Source organism: Oncorhynchus nerka, linkage group LG20 (genome assembly GCF_034236695.1).
Source record: "Oncorhynchus nerka isolate Pitt River linkage group LG20, Oner_Uvic_2.0, whole genome shotgun sequence".
In the NCBI taxonomy this organism is placed as follows: domain Eukaryota; kingdom Metazoa; phylum Chordata; class Actinopteri; order Salmoniformes; family Salmonidae; genus Oncorhynchus; species Oncorhynchus nerka.
The window spans coordinates 50723058-50740592 of NC_088415.1; the positions used below are offsets into that span (position 1 = coordinate 50723058).

General features: G+C 42.9%; 3 pseudogenes; 2 read left to right on the top strand and 1 right to left on the bottom strand.

Moving 5' to 3' along the window:
• Positions 1–271: 271 nt before the first annotated feature.
• Positions 272–12537, bottom strand: LOC115101537 (SURP and G-patch domain-containing protein 1-like; annotated as a pseudogene).
• On the top strand, positions 1067–3309 carry LOC135562995 (E3 ubiquitin-protein ligase RNF126-like; annotated as a pseudogene).
• A 54-nt stretch (positions 12538–12591) lies between the features above and the next one.
• LOC115102711 (E3 ubiquitin-protein ligase RNF126-like) lies at positions 12592–17101 on the top strand (annotated as a pseudogene).
• Positions 17102–17535: the final 434 nt, after the last annotated feature.

Genomic DNA, 17535 nt, shown 5'->3' on the forward strand with positions numbered 1-17535 from the left:
CATCTCACCAGAGTCGGGGCAGGGTTTGTCCTTCTGCAGCTTCATAAACTGCTGTAAGAAACTTCCGTCATTCACATACTTGTTATTGTTCGAAGACGGACCCTGTAAACTGGGTAAACTGTGGGGATAAGAAGTCAAAATGAATGGCTGTAGTCAACCAGTCAAGTGGACCAATCAAGTACTTCCAGCTGGGATTAAGTATAGAGGTAGACCTATTTGTAGTGTTTCAGAAACCCAGGTCTGCTGTACCTTGGTGGCAGTGGCCTGTTGGGAGTCTGAAGGCTCTTGGTCTTGGCTTGCTCTGCCATCTTAGCCTCAATCTCACGCTTCTTCTGGGCGATCAGCTCCTCCTGACGGAGAATGTTCACACTCATCCTGTTCTTCTGAGGTGGCCGGAACTTGTTGTTCCAGCCTCCTCTCCCTGCAGTGGGAATAAAAGAGACAGTCAGCAGATGAGTTTGGAACACATGTTGTCTGTGTGTACTGTTACCAATAATGTTAGTCACAAGAGGGGATCGCTCTTTGAGAGTATTTTAGTAAAGTCACAAACGTGTTTGTTGCCACAGACAAGAGAAGCAGGCCTGGGTTGGTAAAAACGGGTTAGGTAGTTTTAACTAGCTCGGGTGGCATCAACTCAGGTATTATTCTAGTAAGAAGTAGCTACCAAACTACAACCAATTCTTTCACGAATCTCACATATGCAGTTGATGCTGATTGTGGCAACAAATATGTTTGATGAGTTTTGATGCATCATCAACAAATCCTGTTGATGGGCGGTGGTAGCTAGCTACAAGAACCGGATTTGATGGGGCAATAGTTTAGCAATATTGGAATACATGTTACTTTAGCTATATACAGGTCTATCATTTCAAATATTGCATATTATTGCGAAGTTTTACCTGTATCTCCGGACTCCATAGCTGCAGCTAGCTAGATCTGTATTCGCTGTTATGAGCTAGCTGTTGCTAAACTCGTTTCCGCTTCCGGTCCGTCTTGCAAATCGAACCCGAAGGCAGCGAGTTATGTCTGTTGTCGCTACCCTTACACGTTCCGTCTCGGTTGTCTGGTAAAGAATCAGAAGATGGCTGAAGCTCCCTACGGCCCTGTCGTTTTTTTGTCACCAATGTTCAGCAGAGATCGACCCTCGTCTCCCGGTAAGCATTCCATAGAGGTTTTTGTCGTTTAGAAAAGAAAACCATGGCCAGCTAAGTGGGGTTTACGTTATTTCATTCACGATTGCCTCTGACTGAAGCGTGACAGCTAGCTGACGCTAAACGTTGGGTTGTAGCTAGAACGTTCACGTTGACAGGTGTGTTTTTGTCATTTGACAGCTGATTTAATTTATAATCTAGCCAGCTACCAAAATAGCGTGTAGTTTGTCTGTTAGGGTGTTCCGAGACCATGCCTCCGTGACTTGTTGGATTAGTTGAGGCGCTAGCTAAATTAGCTAAATGAAAAAGCTAACCAGTAAATGCTCTTCCAATGACAGCGTGTCTATCTGTTCATGATTCTGACAGCTTGCCAGATAAACAGGGACATTGGTCCCTAGCCCCTCCAAAAGGTAGCTTCGTTTGGAATCCAAGAGAGATAAAATATCTCCCATTAGCAATGGATCATTGAATAGATCATCAGCTATTGTTAAAATGATCAAAGTGTGAGGTCAATAGCCAACTTTTAATTATAAAACAAAAAAAATTCAAGCCACATCTGGTTGAAGTTAGCTAACGATCTTAATTCCCCGGTACTAACATAGCCTCCATAGGTATGTTTTTGTTTTGTTTTGCTTTAGATCAAATAAAAACATGAAAGTGTATGAGACTGACTGATGCAAATGTATGATTATGTTATAAATACGATTTATCTCTGCCTTCCTGCAGGACTACACCTGTCCACAGTGTGAATCTGGCTTCATTGAAGAGCTATCAGAGGAAAGAAGGTACAGTATTATCTGCTTGTCTATCAGAGTTCGAAACACTTTCAGCAGCAATTCTCCATTAACAGTACTGTCCGTGTCCCACATTGGTTCATAGTTGAAGATAAGATGAGACCACTTCTGATATTTCTTTCCAGCACTGAAAATGAGTCCACATCCATTGCCTCCACCAGCGATCAGAACCGTCCGACTTTCGAGGTTAGTGACACAGAACTGATATGTTCCTCAACTCAACATTTGTTCCTCATGAATTTATGCAGCTTGGTTGGACTTCAAGGTAGTGACCGTATGTTTTCCATTTGTCCTCCCCCTCAGATTATGGACCACCAGCACATGTTTACATTTCCGCCCGGATACGGACAGTTTTCTCTGGGGATCTTTGATGAGAATTTTGACCTCCGAACGGGGATGCCGACGGAAGACAACCGCGAGACGGAGAACCGGCGGGAACGGGAGATGGCATCACGGCAACGGTACAGTGCCCGGCAACCACGGGACGACACATCCCACGGCGACAGGGACAGAGACACGAGGGAGTACCCACTTTAGAGGGGTATGGAACATTTTACAGCTTGCTTGCCCTTTTAAGAGGAGATGTGAAAGGAAGGATGCTTGCTTGTTTAGCGACATGGTTCAGTTTCCTTGAGGAAGGAATTCAGGAAATGACTAAGATGTTTCTCATTGTCCTCTGCAGAATCATCCAGCAGCTAGTAAATGGAATCATAGCACCCACAGCCATGGCTCCAAACATTGGAATGGGACCATGGTATGTGTTATTATATAAATACCCTCATACTCTATGTTGTGTCTGTGAACATACTAGTTGCTTTGTGTTTCTAGTAATTTCTTGGAATATTCTTGATAGGGGCATGCTACACTCAAATCCAATGGACTATGCTTGGGGTGCCAATGGCCAATGACTCCGCCCACTCTGGAGGAAAAGACAAGTAGCCATTTACGTCAACACAAAATTACGTCAGGGGCGCGTTCAGCAGAACACAACATTTAACATTTACATTTAAGTCATTTAGCAGACGCTCTTATCCAGAGCGACTTACAAATTGGTGCATTCACCTTATCTTTTAAGGGGGGGGGGGGGGTGAGAAGGATTACTTTATCCTATCCTAGGTATTCCTTAAAGAGGTGGGGTTTCAGGTGTCTCCGGAAGGTGGTGATTGACTCCGCTGTCCTGGCGTCGTGAGGGAGTTTGTTCCACAATTGGGGGGGCCAGAGCAGCGAACAGTTTTGACTGGGCTGAGCGGGAACTGTACTTCCTCAGTGGGAGGGAGGCGAGCAGGCCAGAGGTGGATGAACGCAGTGCCCTTGTTTGGGTGTAGGGCCTGATCAGAGCCTGGAGGTACTGAGGTGCCGTTCCCCTCACAGCTCCGTAGGCAAGCACCATGGTCTTGTAGCGGATGCGAGCTTCAACTGGAAGCCAGTGGAGAGAGCGGAGGAGCGGGGTGACGTGAGAGAACTTGGGAAGGTTGAACACCAGACGGGCTGCAACGTTTTGAACATTCAGATTGAACGAGGCCAGGTTAATATGAAGAAGTATCTCTCAGAGTTCATTAATGAATTGTTGACAAAATGTTCTGAAAGTAGTCGTTGATTAAACAAAAATTCTCGTAGTAAACTGATATTTTCAAGAATCAAACCTCACATTCAAAAGTCCTTTAACTTTTTAACACACATTAGTAGTCAGTTGAGACTGACTGAGCTACAAATCTCCTTGTATCATAAATAACTACTCAATATTATTTATAGATCAGTCAGTCAGAATTTACCAATGATACATCACGGTGTTGATGATCTCGAACATGGCCATTGTCTTCATGAATCTTACCACGCGTTTTCTCCATCTCCATGTGCCGTGGCGGTGCTCCCAGGTGCCAGCCTGCTGGTCCACTTCCTCATCACTGTCGTACTCGTGGGAGTGGTCCCTCACCGCCTTCTCCCACATCACCTGCATCTCTGCCATGGCACGCTTATGCTTCATGATCATGTCAAACATCTCCTGCATCTGGGGTGAGAACAAAGGCACACATGCATGTGCAGGCCGGACACACCTCAGTCAAGGTTTCAGAGACGGCTGAGAACGGACGCAACTGAGCCCATCTTGCCTTGTTAGAGGCTAGGTTTGAAGTATGCTGGGCACTCCCATACCAAACTATGCCCAAAACACTAAAATGATTAACACTGCCAAGTCCCCAACAATTCAAACAGTGAAAGTACAATTTGCTGCCATTGTGTATTGTGCTCTGTCTGTCGGTCATGCAGTACCTCCTGTTGCTCTTTGAGCTGTTTCTTCTGGTCATCTGAGAGCTCTGTTACCCCAACCAGGCCCACAGGCTTTCCCTTCTTATAGCCCAGATCTCTCAGTTCATGAACTGAAACACACCCCGCATGGATGGACACAACACAGGGCCAGGATAGACATACCTTACAAACACTGTTTTTAGTCTAAGATATACTAAAACAACTGTCTTTCCGTTGTAATATTTCTTAATTTTTGAGATTTGCGTGTATTGTTTTGTGTTGTTAGGTATTACTGCACTGTTGGAGCTAGGAACATATTTCGTTACACCCGAGATAACATCGGCAAAATATGTGTAAGTGACCAATTAAATTTGATTTGATTTCTGTGTGATACAAGAGAGGCTGTGTACTATGGTGTGTGTGGGTGTACCAGAAAGACACTGGCTGGGCTCTGGCTCTTCCTCCTTGGGGATGATGATGGGTGGCAGCGACAGATCCACCTTGTCATCCTCTGATCCCCAGCGGCTCTTCCGCTTCCTCTTAACCATGGGGGGCCCTGCTACTTCTTCTTTTATCTCCAGACCCGGCTCGAGCTTCACATGTCCCAGCAGGTTGGGGTACTGAGAAGGTGAGGGAGGATAGGTCAGGGGAAGAGCAGCTGGCCTCGTGAACCCCACTCCGGGCTCCTGCTTGATTGGGGGGCTCTGGTCCCTTTTGGCCTGGCGGTACTCCTCCACCTTCTTCTTGTAGAAGTGATGGGCGGGGCTTTGGAGGTCATAAAGAAAACTGAGAAGAGGAACAAGAAATAAGCCATCTTTAACGGTATTTCGTCCACTTTACATGTTAGGTTTTTTAATAATGTATGCAATACTATGACAAATCAATTTCTTCTTGGGGATCAATAAAAATGCAATTGGATCAATGCATTAAAACACTCATTACAATATCCGAGACTGTCACTAACCTGAAGGCGGGGTTGTCTTTGTTGTGCTGGGCGGCGATGGCTTCCACCTCGGGGCCTCCGTCAGCCACAAAACTGGCCAGCTTCACGGCCACCCTCTGGGTCTCCTCGTCCACTGGGGGGGAGACTTTAAGCAGCCTATCAGTACTGGGGCTCAACTCACACTACTACCGTACTGTACTCAACTGGCCCTCACACACCAGTCTACAGCCAGTAGACGAGGGAGGAGGAGCAGGGGGACATGGTGGTGATTGGGGAAGTGGATTTGATATTAAAATATAGGCCTAATTTTTGAATAAATAACCCCATGAACAGTGGGCATGGTAAATGAAGTCTGTCGTGAAGGACTTAGTAGTTTTCAGTAAATAATTGTGTCTGTCATTTGAAGCGTCGGCCCTCATCGCTTGTGTGTGCAATGGTACCTTTCAAAATAAACTAAAACTCTCCAAGGAGGGCAATATACAGTACCAGTCAAAAGTTTGGACACACTTACTCATTCAAGCGTTTTTCTTTATTTTTTTTATTATTTTCTAAATTGTAGAATAATAGTGAAAACATGAATAAACACGTATGGAATCATGTGGTAACCAAAAAAAAAAAAGTGTTGAATCAAAATATATTTTAGATTCTTCAAAGTAGCCACCCTTTGCCTTGATGACAGCTTTGCACACTCTTGGCATTCTCTCAACCAGCATCATGAGGAATGCTTTTCCAACTGTCTTTAAGGAGTCCCACATATGCTGAGCACTTGTTGGCTGCTTTTCCTTCACTCTGTGGTCCAACTCATCCCAAACCACCAGGGTAGCCTAGTGGTTAGAGCGTTGGACTAGTAACCGGAAGGTTGCAAGTTCAAACCCCCGAGCTGACAAGGTACAAATCTGTCGTTCTGCCCCTGAACAGGCAGTTAACCCACTGTTCCTAGGCCGTCATTGAAAATAAGAATTTGTTCTTAACTGACTTGCCTAGTTAAATAAAGGTAAAATTAAATATTTTTTGGGGGTTGAGGTAATGTGTTTGTGGAGGGCAGGTCATCTGATGCAGCACTGGAGGTGTGTTTGGGGTCATTGTCCTGTTTAAAAAGAAATGATAGTGGGACTAAGCGCAAACTAGAAGGGATGTCGTATCGTTGCAGAATGCTGCGGTTGGAACCAATTTTTTTTAAATGACTCAATAGGCCATAGGACAAATTTCAACAGGTGTAATGTTCATTTGCTCGTGTTTCTTGGCCCAAGCAACTCTCTTCTTATTGGTGTCCTTTAGTAGTGGTTTCTTTGCAGCATTTCAACCACGAAGGTCTGATTAACACAGTCAAGTAACACAGTGTTACTTGACCTCTGAAGCATTTATTTGGGCTGCAATTTCTGAGGCTGGTAACTCTAATAAATGTATTCTCTGCAGCAGAGGTAACTCTGGGTCTTCCTTTCCTGTGGCGGTCCTCATGAGAGCCAGTTTCATCATAGCGCTTGATGGTTTTTGTGACTGCACTTGAAGAAACTTTCAAAGTTCTTGAAATTTTCCGACTTTGACTGATCATCATGTCTTAAAGTAATGATGGACTGTCGTTTCTTTGCTTATTTGAGTTGTTCTTGCCATATGGACTTGGTCATTTACCAAATAGGGCCATCTTCCGAATACCACCCCTACCTCGTCACAACACAACTGATTGACTCAAATGCATTAACAAGGAAATAAATTCCACAAATGAACTTTTAACAAGGCAAAGCTTTTAATTGAAATGCATTCTAGGTGACTACCTCATGAAGCTGGTTGAGAGAATGCCAAGAGTGTGCAAAGCTGTCATCAAGGCAAAGGGTGGCTACTTTAAATGATCTCAATTATAACATTTTGATTTATTTCAAACTTTTTGGGTTACTACATGATTCCATGTGGAATATAGTAAAAATAAAGAAATACCCTGGAATGAGTACGTTTGTCCAAACGTTTAGACTGGTACTGTATGTATGCATGCATGTATGCATACATACATACATACATAACACACACAAAAACAGTGCATTCGGAAAGTATTCAGACACCTTGACTTTTTCCACATTTTGTTACATTAGACTTATTCTAAAATGTATTAAATAAAACATTTCTCATCAATCTACACACAATACCCCATAATGACAAAGTGAAAACGGGTTTTTAGAAATGTTTGCAAATAAAAAACAGATACCTTATTTACATAGGTATTCAGACCCTTTGTTTTAGACTTAATTGAGCTCAGGTGCATCCTGTTTCCATTGATCACCCTTGATGTTTCTACAACTTGATGCGAGTCCACCTGTGGTAAATTCTATTGATTTGACATGATTTGGAAAGGCACACACACCTACATAACATACAGTTGACAGTGCATGTCAGAGCAAAAACCAAGCCATGAGGTCGAAGGAATTGTCATTAGAGCTCCGAGACAGGATTGTGTTGAGGCACAGATCTGGAGAAGGGTACCACAACACTTCTGCAGCATTGAAGGTCCCCCAAAACACAGTGGCCTCCATCATTCTTAAAAGGAAAAAGTTTGGAACTACCAAGACTCTTCCTAGAGCTGACCACGCGGCCAAACTGAGCAATCAGGGGAGAAGGGCCTTGGTCAGGGAGGTGACCAAGAACCCGATGGTCACTGACATAGCTCCAGAGTTCCTCTGTGGAGATGGGAGAACCTTCCAGAAGGACAACCATCTCTGCAGCAATCCACCAATCAGGCCTTTATGGTAGAGTGGCCAGACGGAAGCCACTCCTCAATAAAAGGCACATGACAGCCCACTTGGAGTTTGCCAAAAGGCACCTAAAGGACTCAGACCATGAGAAACAAGATTCTCTGGTCTGATGAAACCATTCCTACAGTGAAGCATGGTGGTAGCAGCATCATGCCATGGGGATGTTTTCAGCAGCAGGGACTGGGAGACTAGTCAGGATCGAGGGAAAGATGAACAGAGCAAAGTATAGAGAGATCCTTGATGAAAACCTGCTCCAGAGCACTCAGGACTTCAGACTGGGGCGAAGGTTCACCTTCCAACAGGACAACGACCCTAAGCACCCAGCCAAGACAATGCAGGAGTGACTTCGGGACAGGTCTTTGTACATCCTTGACCAGCCAGAGCCCGGACTTGTGCAGTGACGCTCCCCATCCAACCTGACAGAGCTTGAGAGGATGTGCAGAGAATAATGCAAGAAACTCCAAATACAGGTGTGCCAAGCTTGTAGCGTCATACCCAAGAAGACTTGAGGCTGAAAATTGCTGCAAAAGGTGCTTCCACAAAGTACTGAGTAAAGGGTCTGAATGCTTATGTTAATGTGATATGTTTTACATTTTTAGTACATTTGCAAGAAATTCAAAAACCTGTTTTTGCTTTGGCATTATGGGGTATTGTGTGTATATTGATGAGGGGAAAAAACGATTTAATCAATTTTAGAATAAGGCTGCAATGTAACAAAATGTGGAAAAAGTCAAGGGGTCTGAATACTTTCTGAAATCACTGTGTGTGTATATATATATATTAGTGGTCGACCGATTAATCGGACTGGCCGATTTAATTAGGGCCGATTTCACGTTTTCATAACAATCGGAAATCTGTATTTTTTATACCTTTATTTAACTAGGCAAGTCAGTTAAGAACACATTCTTATTTTCAATGACGGCCTAGGAACAGTGGGTTAACTGCCTCGTTCAGGGCAGAAAGAAAGATTTATATTGTCAGCTCGGGGATCCAATCTTGCAACCTTACAGTTAACTAGTCCAACGCAATAACGACCTGCCTCTCTCTCGTTGCACTCCACAAGGAGACTGCTTGTTACGCAAATGCAGTAAGCCAAGGTAAGTTCCTAATTAGCATTAAAATGATCTTATAAAAAACTATCATAATCACTAGTTAACTACACATGGTTGATAATATTACTAGATATTTTCTAGCGTGTCCTGTGTTGCATATAATCTGACTGAGCATACAAGTATCTGACTGAGCGGTGGTAGGCAGAAGCAGGCGCGTAAACATTCATTCAAACAGTACTTTCGTGCGTTTTCTCAGCAGTTTTTCGCTGTGCGTCAAGCATTGCGCTGTTTATGACTTCAAACTTATCAACTCCCGAGATGAGGCTGGTGTGACCGAAGTGAAATGGCTGGCTAGTTAGCGTGCGCTAATAGCGTTTCAAACTTCACTCGCTCTGAGCCTTGGGGTGGTCGTTTCCCTTGCTCTGCATGGGTAACACTGCTTCGATGTGGTGGCTGTTGTCGTTGTGAGCCCAGGGAGGAGCGAGGAGAGGGACGGAAGCTATACTGTTACACTGGCAATACTAGAGTGCCTATAAGAACATCCAATAGTCAAAGGTTAATGAAATACAAATGGTATAGAGGGAAATAGTCCTATAATAACTACAACCTAAAACTTCTTACCTGGGAATATTGAAGACTCATGTTAAAAGGAACCACCAGCTTTCATATGTTCTCATGTTCTGAGCAAGGAACTGAAACGTTAGCTTTCTTACATAGCACATATTGCACTTTTACGTTCTTCTCCAACACTTTGTTTTTTGCATTATTTAAACCAAATTGAACATGTTTCATTATCTACTTGAGGCTAAAATGATTTTATTGATGTATTATATTAAGTTAAAATAAGTGTTAATTCAGTATTGTTGTAATTGTCAATATTACAAATGCATTTTATTTTTTAAATCTGCCGATTAAATCGGAATCGACTTTTTTGGTCCTCCAATAATCGGTATCGGCGTTGAAAAATCATAATCGGTCGACCTCTAATTAATATATATATATATATATATATATATATTATATACACACACACACACGAAGTCAGAAGTTTAAATGCATTTGGCTAAGATGTATGTAAACTCAGTTTATCCGAATTCCTGGCATTTAATCCTCATAAAAATTCCCTGTCTTTGGTCAGTTAGGATCCCCACTTTATTTTAAGAATGTGAAATGTCAGAATAATAGTAGAGTAATAATACTCAATTAGCCTATCAGAAGATTCTAAAGCCATGACATCATTTTCTGGAATTTTCCAAGCTGTTTAAAGGCACAGTCAATTTCGTGTATGTAAACTTCTGACCCACTGGAATTATAAGTGGAATAATCTGTCTGTAAGCAATTGTTGGGAAAATTACTTGTGTCATGCACAAAGTAGATGGCCTAACCGACTAGCCAAAGCTATCGTTTGTAAAAAAGAAACTTGTGGAGTGGTTGAAAAATGAGTTTTAATGACCCCAACCTAAGTGTATATAAACCTCCGACTTCAACTGTATACTTCACATGTATAAAGATAGATTGAATGGTGTTATTTTCATCTGCAGTCTTTGGAGCTGAGACCAAGCATATATGTGAGAGAGCGTAAGAGAGAGAGAACCGATATAGGTAATCTTACCATTAGAACATGACTGCGTCTCAGGTTTTGGGTTATCCTTTCGTAGTTCAGCAACTCTCTTTCGGTAATAAAGATAGTCCCGGCTGTTCTTATCATACAAGAATCTGTAAAGTGGAAAAGGAACATATCTTTATATCAGGACAAAAAGAGGCCACATTACATACAACACATAATATAAATTCGACATACTGTTAGTTCAGCCATACAGACTTACGAGAAAACAGGGTTGTCCTTGTAGTTTTCCTTGGCCTTCCTCTCTAGCTCAGGCCCTCCCTCAGCCACAAAGGCTGCCATCTTGTCCAGGATAAGTCGTGTGTCTGGGTCCTCTGGGGGAGAAACTTTAAGAGGGCTATGAGTACCTTTACTGTAAAGGCTATGCAGACTCAGGAAAAGCACTAATCTCAGACAAGCAGCTACTCTGTCACTAGAATACACAGTCAATGACATGGGTGAAATGACAACAACAAGTAGCCTAGTACAGAATCCGACCAGCACCCAGGCTACTGGCAGTCCTTAGATGTCTAAAACCAGATCACTGATTACCTTTGATCTCTAGGAAGCTTAAATCATCAACATCCTCCTCCTCATCATCATCATCATCATCTGGGGAGCTGAATATGCTAGGCCTTTGGGGCGAAGCAGGGTCTTCTTTGACTGGGAGTAGTTCTTAAACTGGTTCAGCATGCTGCTGATGCCTAGACCGGGACGTTTGCCAATGAGAATGCTCTTCTTCTGGGGCTGAGACACTCCTGACGACAGACTGGGGATGGATGAAGATGGGGCTTTTGTGTCATTGCTGGAGCCTGGAGAGGGTACAGAATTGGGTTAAGACTCACTGCAGTGCTTCCTTAATTGTTTAATGAATCCAGAAGAAACAAGTAATTCATAAATTATTACTGTGTTATTGTTTTACTTCATAATTTCTGTACCATCAAAATAAAGCCCTAACACATTTTCTATTGAAACCCATTAAGACAAAAGAGCTACCCATCTCACCAGAGTCGGGGCAGGGTTTGTCCTTCTGCAGCTTCATAAACTGCTGTAAGAAACTTCCGTCATTCACATACTTGTTATTGTTCGAAGACGGACCCTGTAAACTGGGTAAACTGTGGGGATAAGAAGTCAAAATGAATGGCTGTAGTCAACCAGTCAAGTGGACCAATCAAGTACTTCCAGCTGGGATTAAGTATAGAGGTAGACCTATTTGTAGTGTTTCAGAAACCCAGGTCTGCTGTACCTTGGTGGCAGTGGCCTGTTGGGAGTCTGAAGGCTCTTGGTCTTGGCTTGCTCTGCCATCTTAGCCTCAATCTCACGCTTCTTCTGGGCGATCAGCTCCTCCTGACGGAGAATGTTCACACTCATCCTGTTCTTCTGAGGTGGCCGGAACTTGTTGTTCCAGCCTCCTCTCCCTGCAGTGGGAATAAAAGAGACAGTCAGCAGATGAGTTTGGAACACATGTTGTCTGTGTGTACTGTTACCAATAATGTTAGTCACAAGAGGGGATCGCTCTTTGAGAGTATTTTAGTAAAGTCACAAACGTGTTTGTTGCCACAGACAAGAGAAGCAGGCCTGGGTTGGTAAAAACGGGTTAGGTAGTTTTAACTAGCTCGGGTGGCATCAACTCAGGTATTATTCTAGTAAGAAGTAGCTACCAAACTACAACCAATTCTTTCACGAATCTCACATATGCAGTTGATGCTGATTGTGGCAACAAATATGTTTGATGAGTTTTGATGCATCATCAACAAATCCTGTTGATGGGCGGTGGTAGCTAGCTACAAGAACCGGATTTGATGGGGCAATAGTTTAGCAATATTGGAATACATGTTACTTTAGCTATATACAGGTCTATCATTTCAAATATTGCATATTATTGCGAAGTTTTACCTGTATCTCCGGACTCCATAGCTGCAGCTAGCTAGATCTGTATTCGCTGTTATGAGCTAGCTGTTGCTAAACTCGTTTCCGCTTCCGGTCCGTCTTGCAAATCGAACCCGAAGGCAGCGAGTTATGTCTGTTGTCGCTACCCTTACACGTTCCGTCTCGGTTGTCTGGTAAAGAATCAGAAGATGGCTGAAGCTCCCTACGGCCCTGTCGTTTTTTTTGTCACCAATGTTCAGCAGAGATCGACCCTCGTCTCCCGGTAAGCATTCCATAGAGGTTTTTGTCGTTTAGAAAAGAAAACCATGGCCAGCTAAGTGGGGTTTACGTTATTTCATTCACGATTGCCTCTGACTGAAGCGTGACAGCTAGCTGACGCTAAACGTTGGGTTGTAGCTAGAACGTTCACGTTGACAGGTGTGTTTTTGTCATTTGACAGCTGATTTAATTTATAATCTAGCCAGCTACCAAAATAGCGTGTAGTTTGTCTGTTAGGGTGTTCCGAGACCATGCCTCCGTGACTTGTTGGATTAGTTGAGGCGCTAGCTAAATTAGCTAAATGAAAAAGCTAACCAGTAAATGCTCTTCCAATGACAGCGTGTCTATCTGTTCATGATTCTGACAGCTTGCCAGATAAACAGGGACATTGGTCCCTAGCCCCTCAAAAGGTAGCTTCGTTTGGAATCCAAGAGAGATAAAATATCTCCCATTAGCAATGGATCATTGAATAGATCATCAGCTATTGTTAAAATGATCAAAGTGTGAGGTCAATAGCCAACTTTTAATTATAAAACAAAAAAATTCAAGCCACATCTGGTTGAAGTTAGCTAACGATCTTAATTCCCGGTACTAACATAGCCTCCATAGGTATGTTTTTGTTTTGTTTTGCTTTAGATCAAATAAAAACATGAAAGTGTATGAGACTGACTGATGCAAATGTATGATTATGTTATAAATACGATTTATCTCTGCCTTCCTGCAGGACTACACCTGTCCACAGTGTGAATCTGGCTTCATTGAAGAGCTATCAGAGGAAAGAAGGTACAGTATTATCTGCTTGTCTATCAGAGTTCGAAACACTTTCAGCAGCAATTCTCCATTAACAGTACTGTCCGTGTCCCACATTGGTTCATAGTTGAAGATAAGATGAGACCACTTCTGATATTTCTTTCCAGCACTGAAAATGAGTCCACATCCATTGCCTCCACCAGCGATCAGAACCGTCCGACTTTCGAGGTTAGTGACACAGAACTGATATGTTCCTCAACTCAACATTTGTTCCTCATGAATTTATGCAGCTTGGTTGGACTTCAAGGTAGTGACCGTATGTTTTTCCATTTGTCCTCCCCCCTCAGATTATGGACCACCAGCACATGTTTACATTTCCGCCCGGATACGGACAGTTTTCTCTGGGGATCTTTGATGAGAATTTTGACCTCCGAACGGGGATGCCGACGGAAGACAACCGCGAGACGGAGAACCGGCGGGAACGGGAGATGGCATCACGGCAACGGTACAGTGCCCGGCAACCACGGGGACGACACATCCCACGGCGACAGGGACAGAGACACGAGGGAGTACCCACTTTAGAGGGGTATGGAACATTTTACAGCTTGCTTGCCCTTTTAAGAGGAGATGTGAAAGGAAGGATGCTTGCTTGTTTAGCGACATGGTTCAGTTTCCTTGAGGAAGGAATTCAGGAAATGACTAAGATGTTTCTCATTGTCCCTCTGCAGAATCATCCAGCAGCTAGTAAATGGAATCATAGCACCCACAGCCATGGCTCCAAACATTGGAATGGGACCATGGTATGTGTTATTATATAAATACCCTCATACTCTATGTTGTGTCTGTGAACATACTAGTTGCTTTGTGTTTCTAGTAATTTCTTGGAATATTCTTGATAGGGGCATGCTACACTCAAATCCAATGGACTATGCTTGGGGTGCCAATGGACTTGATGCTATCATTACCCAGGTATACCCAAATCCTCTACACTTCACAAGGGATTCAATTACATGCAATGACATCAAATGCTGGTGACATTTCCACAACCTAATAATACAACTTTCCCTCTCTGCCCTGTAGTTATTGAATCAGTTTGAGAACACGGGTCCTCCTCCTGCTGACAGAGAGAGGATAAAGACCCTGCCCACCATCCAGATCACAGAGGAACATGTGGGTGAGTCAACAAATCATCAAGCAACCCCAGAGTTCAAAGGTCATATTAAAGGAATACTTCACCACAAAATTGGTTCTCTTTAATTCTAGGTTCCAGTTTAGAATGTCCTGTGTGCAAAGAAGACTACAGTGTCGGGGAGACTGTCAGGCAACTTCCGTGCAATCACCTGTTTCACAATGACTGTATAGTACCATGGCTGGAACAAGTATGTGGGCTGCGTTTACACCACATTTTCATTCAGTTAAATGAAGTGGTGTGAATGTATGTGTTCTCATTGAAGCAGATGTCAGCTGAACCTCTTTTGTCTGTGTCCTACTCTTCCTCCCTCAGCACGACACATGTCCAGTGTGCAGAAAGAGTCTCAGTGGACAGAACACAGCTACAGACCCCCCGGGACTATCAGGAATGAACTTCTCCCCTTCCTCCTCCTCTTCATCCTCCTCCAACTCCCCCAGTAACGAGAACGCTGCCAACAACTCCTAGACCTCCATCACCATCAAACCTCAAAATAACACCTCCTGCAACAACCAACACCTCATCCCCACCCCAGGCAGACTTACACCCCCACTCTACCACTGGCTCAGGAGGGCCACCTGTCTCAGTGCTCTGCTAGGCCCTCTGGGAGAAGCTGCTGGGGAGATGACTCTACTCTGGAGGCGAAACAATAAACCGGTTCAGGGAACACAACTGAAAACCGGAAAATAAAGAAATTATTTGAGGAACAGAACCCGAATCGAAAATGAAACTGATCTATACCGTTCCGGAACAGAACCGTTATTTTAAAAGGATGGGAACCGGTTAATAACGTTCTTTCACGTTCCAGGCATTTTTTTCCAGTCCCACAAAAATTGCAACAAAGCGCCAATACAAAGCCCTCACGTCTGCCTGCCAGCTGGAAATCTTTGCTAGTGCGTGTGTGTAGGCTACCTGCCCCTCCCCTCTGAAGCATAGGTTACTGTATCCTACTGACGACGTAACAAGTGTTTATTTCACTGCTAATGAAGGATACTATAGTTATCATGTTTCACGTTGGTTTTATTAACTACAAAAAGAAAATATGTGTTTTTAATTATAATGCTGCTCTGTACACACAAGCTTGTTAGCTAGCGAGCTAACGTTTGCTCTGGTCTAATTTTAAACCAACTCGGAGGTTCAAAGACATTGAAGGTTCCTCCATAGAAGCCGCTCGTCCGTAGGTATAATTCTGTGGGCCTAATTCAGATAATCCATGTCATAACAAGTTGCCCAGCATTTCAAGGCAAGCTTCCTCCAGCCTCGCTCTCTCTTCACCCTCAAAATGTCAGTTGCATCTTACACCCTACACTGTGACTGGCAGCTCAGTGTGTATGTTTTGTCTTTAATTATGATTAAACCATGCTGTTATGACGAAATACAATTTGCTCTTAACGACCTTCCTGTACAAATTAAATCGGTAACCCGCTCCACAGCAAGCTGCTGTATCCACACTGATTAGTAATTTAATGTTGAGCAAATTATAAATATATATTTAAGATGCTTAAAAAGGAACAGAAAGGAACGATATAAACCAGTACTGTTTTGGTGTTTGAACCATTTCAGAACTCTTCAGAATGAAAAAAATAATGGTTCTGTTCAGAACGAAACAATTGAAAAATAATGTCGGTTCCAAACCCTGCAATAAAAACAAAACGTTTATTTTACCCCCCTTTTTATTGTGAACTTTGAACACAAATCATTCCTCCCCATGAGTGTGTGAACTGGAGTGGACGCTGGCACTGTTCCTGTTACGATGCTTCTGTTAAGGGAAGGAGTGAAGACTAAAATGAAACTGGGGGAAGAGGATGATGAGCACAGGCTGAGGTATAATAGTATCCACAGAAGAACTGAGAGTGCGCTTGAACCGGAATGGACTTCGATTTGACTTCCTGCCACAAGATGGGGAAACATTTTATATTTAAAAGGGATTATTTTTATTTTTTTTACACTCAACTGTGGTGTTTACAGACTTCCATGCCGAAGGAGAGAGAGATGTGTACATAGAGGTATTCATATTAAGAACATAAACAAGCAGGTCAACCACTGTACAGTCAACTAAATCTTAGAGAGAACTGAGTGTATGCATCTGATTTTAGGATTATTTATTTGTACTTTTTGTTTTGCGCAACATTTTGTTTGGTTTCAAGAATGTGACTTTTGGGAAATTACTACTGAGAAAAAATAGTATTGCATCTCTGAACAGTCATTTTAAGGCTCATATTGTGATTCTCACATTAGTCTCAGTTTATCTGCATTTTTCAAAAGTTTTGGTATTCTCTCATTTCTTGTAGGCTATCAATTGACAAGATTATCTTACTATGTCTTTCTAAAATGGAAAGCAAGTTCTCACTACTGTATGTTTCCTCCTTGAATATCCCATACAATGAATTTCAGTTCAATGCATTTTAACCTGTTCTAAGTTGTTGGGGTAAAGGCATAATAAAATATCAAAACTGGACTATACTGCAGTTTTGATCATAGCACTACTACAGTATTAGTAGAAATAGTTTTCTTCTGGAAGAGTCTAGAATGTTTTTTGATTGGTGAAATGTGAGCTGTCTGGAATCGAGTGCCTTGTTCCAATACTTTAGAAACGCACCCTCCCTGCTTCCATCCATTCTCACGGATTATTCCCGATAGGTGAAAGTACAGTAGCACAAATAAGGTAATTTCACCTCAGTAGTTAGTCACTTCAAGGAAGGTTTGAAGCAACCCATCAGGGGCCTGAACTATATTACATATCAATGGCCTTAAGCCAGGCAATGGTCGCATTCCACCGCTTAGACGTTGCATGCATCAACCAATGGTTGCGTGCCATGTCATCGACTGTCATCGACTGACAGATTGCTATAACATATGATGTGGTAAACTGATAGGTAAAATACCTATCCAGGCGTTGAAAGGTCTGGCAAAGTCTAAG